Source organism: Beta vulgaris, chromosome 4 (genome assembly GCF_026745355.1).
Source record: "Beta vulgaris subsp. vulgaris cultivar EL10 chromosome 4, EL10.2, whole genome shotgun sequence".
In the NCBI taxonomy this organism is placed as follows: Eukaryota; Viridiplantae; Streptophyta; class Magnoliopsida; order Caryophyllales; family Amaranthaceae; genus Beta; species Beta vulgaris.
Window position 1 is genome coordinate 17,802,959 of NC_079205.1, and position 5,583 is coordinate 17,808,541.

General features: G+C 33.6%; 1 long non-coding RNA gene across 8 annotated transcripts; it reads left to right on the forward strand.

Moving 5' to 3' along the window:
• The first annotated feature begins 388 nt into the window (after window positions 1-388).
• LOC104896341 (uncharacterized) lies at window positions 389-4,207 on the forward strand. 8 transcript variants are annotated; one of them, XR_008968974.1, is made up of 6 exons: window positions 389-821; window positions 1,058-1,144; window positions 1,486-1,644; window positions 2,184-2,254; window positions 3,081-3,404; window positions 3,830-4,207. It is a non-coding gene; the product is annotated as an uncharacterized LOC104896341 (long non-coding RNA). The 8 variants fall into 8 exon arrangements; XR_008968970.1 differs by having other exon boundaries at window positions 393-821; window positions 2,184-3,227; window positions 3,307-3,404; XR_002040212.3 differs by having other exon boundaries at window positions 393-821; window positions 2,364-3,404.
• The last annotated feature ends 1,376 nt before the right edge of the window (window positions 4,208-5,583 follow it).

Sequence of the window (5,583 nt, forward strand, 5' to 3'; positions counted from 1 at the left end):
AACATGTAATTGTAATATAATGATTTATGACATTTTCGTATGACCGAGAATGATGAGGACATTTTATTTACACTACTACATTTTTAATCAAAGACAATGGTTAAAATAAGTTAATGCAACGGTTGTTTTTTATACCGTTGCAGTAGGATCATCTATTGCAACAGCCCATTTTAATTTAGGTTTATGGATTAAGCTATTGCAACGACTTTATAGTTACCGTTGTATTAGATATATCTATTGCAACGGCTTGATGATGGTCGTTACATTTGAGGAAATAATATCAATAATGTAAAATATAGGTCGTTGCGTTAGCCCACAAAAAATTTCGCGCAACATATTATTTTAGTAAAATTTTAGTAAAATGTCATAGAAGTGTTAACATTACAAAATTTTCGTGAACATCTAAAATTTTAATTTTCGCTCCAAAAATTTCAAACACCAAATTGTTAAAAAAACCCATTGTACAGTTTCCTCTGCCTTCCCACTTTCACGGAAACACAAGCTATTTTCTCTTAAGTCCTTCCCGGCCCCTATTTGATTTCCCCCATCTGATTTCTCTCTCATCTCTCGTTCTCGACCTCCACATTCTACATCTCCCTTGGGAGTCTGTCAAATTCGCGATGCCTAGTTGAAGATTCTCGAGCGTCGCCGGCGATTCGAATCAAGGTAAAACTCGTTTCTTCCCCGATTTGGGGTTGAAAAGGGTAACCAAATTTCTTAAGAATCATGCAAAGGGTTTTTTTTAGATCTCCTGGGTCGACTTTCTTTAGAAATTCTGTGATTGATGGAAATTCGGGGCTTAGGGTTGATGAGAATTCAAGGTAAACTCATTTCTTCCCCGATTTGAAACCCTTCTATTTTCATTTTTCTTGTAATTAGGTTTTTGTGCACTATCTGATGTTTGGGTTTCTGTTATTTCAATTTGTTCATCTATGTTTTGATGTTTTATTTTCCTTGTGTTTGTTTGATGTCTATTTGGTTTTTTCAATTTTTTTATTTTTGGAATGAATGACTGGAATAAGAAAGTGATAACATTAGGAATTTCGTGATCAAACAGATGTATATGAGAGAAGGAAAGGAAGACGAAGAGAGCGAAAGTTCGACCTCGCACCTCTTTATTTCATTTGATTGAATATGAGAGAAGGTAAGTTTTGTGTGGGTTTATGGTATTTGTCATTCTGTATTTCATTTGATTGAATATGGTCTTTTCCACATTCCAAGTTATTGAATTGTGGTTTAGCATTAGACTTTTAGGGTTCTTTATGTCCATTTTTAGCATTTGATTCGAGTTTTCTTTTTATTATTTTGTTTTCTGTTTAGGATTGCGATTTTGATTTTCTAAAAATTCTAGTTTTTGGAAATGAGATTAGGATGCAGATTGACGAATGTATATGTAGTTTTGGGATGCTTGTGAGTAGTTCATATAATTTCCAATATAATTTCAATGTGTTCTATGTGCAATTCATAATTTTTGTTAATCTACAGTGGGTTTTGATAGGCACACCAAGTGTTTGTGGAAAGAGTCTTCGATGTGGAGTCCAAAAGAGTCTTCGATTTGTTTGTCGGTTTCTGTAGTTGCAGGACAGAAGCGTTGCTTTTGCAGCAACAAATTTCAGTGGAATTCAATCAATGGAACATGTGACAGTGAGTAATCTTTATTAACCTCTGTAGAACAAGAACAAAGATATAAACTTCAATTGTCTTTCATTTCATATATTTCAGTAAAAGAAAATTATACTAGTTGAGTTTAGAAATTATCCTCACAAGATCTAATTGTAGTACCACATTACAAATTTTACAAATTAAGGTGGAAATTCTACAGGAAACAATACCAAATTTAGTGACCCCGGAAACATTTGGAATATTAGAGATACAAAACAACACCTAGCATTGCATTCATCTTGCATCCTTTTAGTAAATATTTTAATCGAAAATGTAACTTGGTGAAAGAGAAGGAAACAACTATGACTAAATGAAATCAGCTATAGTCTAAATTTTGAAAACCTAATCATTAGCAACCTCTGCTGGTTCAAATATGTTAGTACATGTTATCTGAGCAGCTGAAATTGTTGTTTTTGTATACTGGGGTTTATAACAATGATTTATATACAATACATAATTGATTTCTATTAGCGAGTTAGTGAAATATGATCATCTGATAGCAACTCACATTGGTATTGCAGTTAAGAAGTGTAGCGAAAATAAGCACTGTTCTAATTTTCTAAATACAGAAATCATAAGAAGCTATATCAAGGTACTCTTAATTTCTAAAAACCACCCCCCTTGATTATAGGAGAATGTTTTGTTTCTTTTTTTTTTTTCCTGCCAGCAGTTCATAATTGAGAACAAATACTTGTCTTCAGGTTTGACATTCACAACGTCTGGAATCGTAATCATCATAATATTTTTTTTTCTCTGTTGTGCCACCCATTTTCCACCGAGATATAAAATCAAGTAACATATTACTAGATGAAAAAGCTTGATGCTAAAGTTTCTGATTTTAGCCTCTCAAGGCTTGTAGACACTGAGGCTACTCATATTTCCACTTGTGCTCAACTAGGATACCTTGATCCAGATTATCAGAATTACCAATTAACTGACCGAAGTGATGTTTACAGCTATGGTGTGGTTCTTTTAGAGCTTCTTACTTCCAAGAAAGCTATAGATTTTAATAGGGAAGATGACGTAAACCTTGCTGTTTATGTAAGAAAGTTGGCAGATGCAGAGAGATTGTTAGATGCGGTTGACCCAGAACTTACAATGCAGCCAATAGTACGATCATACAATTTGAGAAAGGTTCAACACCAAAATAACTTGGGTAATGAAACAAAAGGATCTTAAACAACAGCTCTATTAAAGAGTTTTATTATATGTATACAGTTTGTCATCTAGTTATGTTATGTATATATTGTCTCTCTCTAATCATGCTAAGTGTAATATCAATGACTCTAGTATAGAGTTAATGTTTGATCCAGTTATATTATGTATATAGTATCTTTCCTCTGATCATGCCAAGTGTAATAGAATGGCTCTAGTATAGAGATATTGTTTGATCTTGTTATTTTTGTTTGGTTTTGGAGTCAATTTTGGGAAAAGTAAAAAAGGGAGGAAGAATGAGATTTTGGACAAGAAGCAAGAGCTTGATGCCGAACAGAATAGTTAAGCGAAAAACAGGAAGCTAATCTTTAATAGATCTCTAATAATACTGTAAGGAATACGAAAATCAGGTTTGTCACACTAGTTCCGTCTCTACCTGTAGTTGGTCGTGATGTTTGGTTCCTAATGCAACTTGCTTATTGATTCCAGGAGAAAGTGACTATCTCTATGTGAAGAGAGGCTAAGTTGAAGGGTGGATTCTTTGTCGAGGCTGAAGCTAAGCTCCTCTTTATCATTCATAATAGAGGGTGAGTGATTTGTACCTATTATTGAACTCTAATTATTTGAACGTTTTCCTTGACATTTTATGTGATATTTGATTGTGTGTTTAGTATCAATGTCATGCACCCCAAGACAAGGTGGTCATGCATCTTCTCCGATTGATACATATCGTGTACAGAAACTAAAGCTCTTTATGCTGTATTTATTTGTCCATTTGAATTGTTTACTAATCTCTTTGTGGTACTGGTTCATTGATCCATGCTTTTATTTTTTTTTCCCTACCATAATGTAGCTGTTATTCATTTGATTCATTTATCTATACTTGTAAATCTACACAGTTGGTTATGTTTATGACATGTATAGTGTAAATCGTTTAGTTATTTATACTATTTTTTACCTTCGATCTTTCTATATTGATTGAAAACATGATATGAGCTTTTAACTCATGTAGCAGTCATGACATCAGCAACAATCACCTCAGAGGGGGGAGATGATGCCGAACTAGAAACCAAAAACATGGGACTCCTGTTTCGCCAACATGAAGGCATAGAAGATGACAGTTGTTACTCACAGAACACGGTGGTGCGACACGTGGTGCTATTAATCAACCAAGTTAACCATGGTTAATTAAGGGGTCAATTGGCAATTCCATGAGCCAAGCTACTGATGATATTAATTGATTATGAAATATTTGATAGCTTTTGATTTTTGTTTGAGTTGTTACTTACACGAACATAGTAGTAATTTATATATAATAAGTTTTCTGAGAAAAACCATGAATTTTGTTTTAGTTTATTGGTTAATAGCCTTGTAATATATTATGCCCATGGGCATGAATAATGTATAATAATTTTTCTTTTTGGCATAATATTTGAAATATATTTATTTAATTTTAAATATATTAATCTAGTACTATTACTAGACTACTATGGTAAAGGAATTGCATTACCTAACAAAGTGTTGCAAGATATGAAAATGAGGCATTATAGTAGTAATAGAGGCGTTGCATTAGCTATACGATATCACTGTAAGATGTATGGAAGCGTTGCAGTAGATGCAAAAATGGGACAAAATATCACAAATAGGGGCGTTGCAATAGTTACTGGATGGCGTTGCAGTAGATCTGGAGGCGTTGCAATAGACCCTATAGCTGATGCAATGGCTACTTACACCTATTGCAATGGCTATGCGATAGCCGTTGCCATAGGTCTAAAACGTCGTTGCATTATACCTATAGCAACGCCTTCAAATGCAACAGTTGGGGGTCGTTGCATTAGACCTATTGCAACGGAAATTGGCCCTAATGCAACGAATTTCAAGGGTTGCATTAGGCTGAAAATGTAGTAGTGTTAGGAAAATTTGTCAAAAAAAAAACCTTCTGAACGTTCAATTTTACGAGAACAAATCTATTAAAGCATTATTTGCGAAAAAAACCACAAACTTAAATTTTCATGCAAGATGAAAACTATTCCCTTTTTCCGGTGTGGTTTTTTAGATACATATGGGTGGTGCTACAATTAATGAAAATAGAGGGTTAAAGAAAGATAGAAGGGTCAGCTCCGGAATTGAGAAAAAAACACATCGGAAAATAGGAATAGGTTTTCTTCGCAAGAAATTAAGTTGTGGTTCTTTTAGCAAAGAATGCTTTTTAAGTTTCTTTTTGGCAAAGTTGAACCTTTAAAAGGTTTTTTTTGGAAATATTCCTATGATTTTGAGGACAATGTATTATGGAAAAAACTTTCATGTATAGACTTTGGACTTATAACTCACGTCTCCTTAAGCAACCTTAACTAAACAACTCATGTACGATTAACGATAATTAATTTAAGGAAAAAGCTGTATGCAGCCCTAAGGGCTGCATATAAGAATTTAAAAATGGAAAAAATAAACATTAATTGATCATTTATTACATAGATTAATGCAAACTTTTGTCATAAATTTACAACTAAATTCCATTTTAAGCAATGTATTTATGTCTTATATGCAGCCCTTAGGGCTGCATATAGCATAATCCTTAATTTAATAATAATAATTAGAAAATGTATTTAAAAGGTGGTTCCTGACAAATTCAGGGGTGTTTGTTGGGCCACGAGCAATTCCACATCGAAGAGAATAGAAGAAGTCAATGGTGAGATTATGGCAAAAGGTGGCTTGTGACTAGGTGTAAATGATTGAGTTGAGCTCGAGTTTGGCTAAGCTCAACTC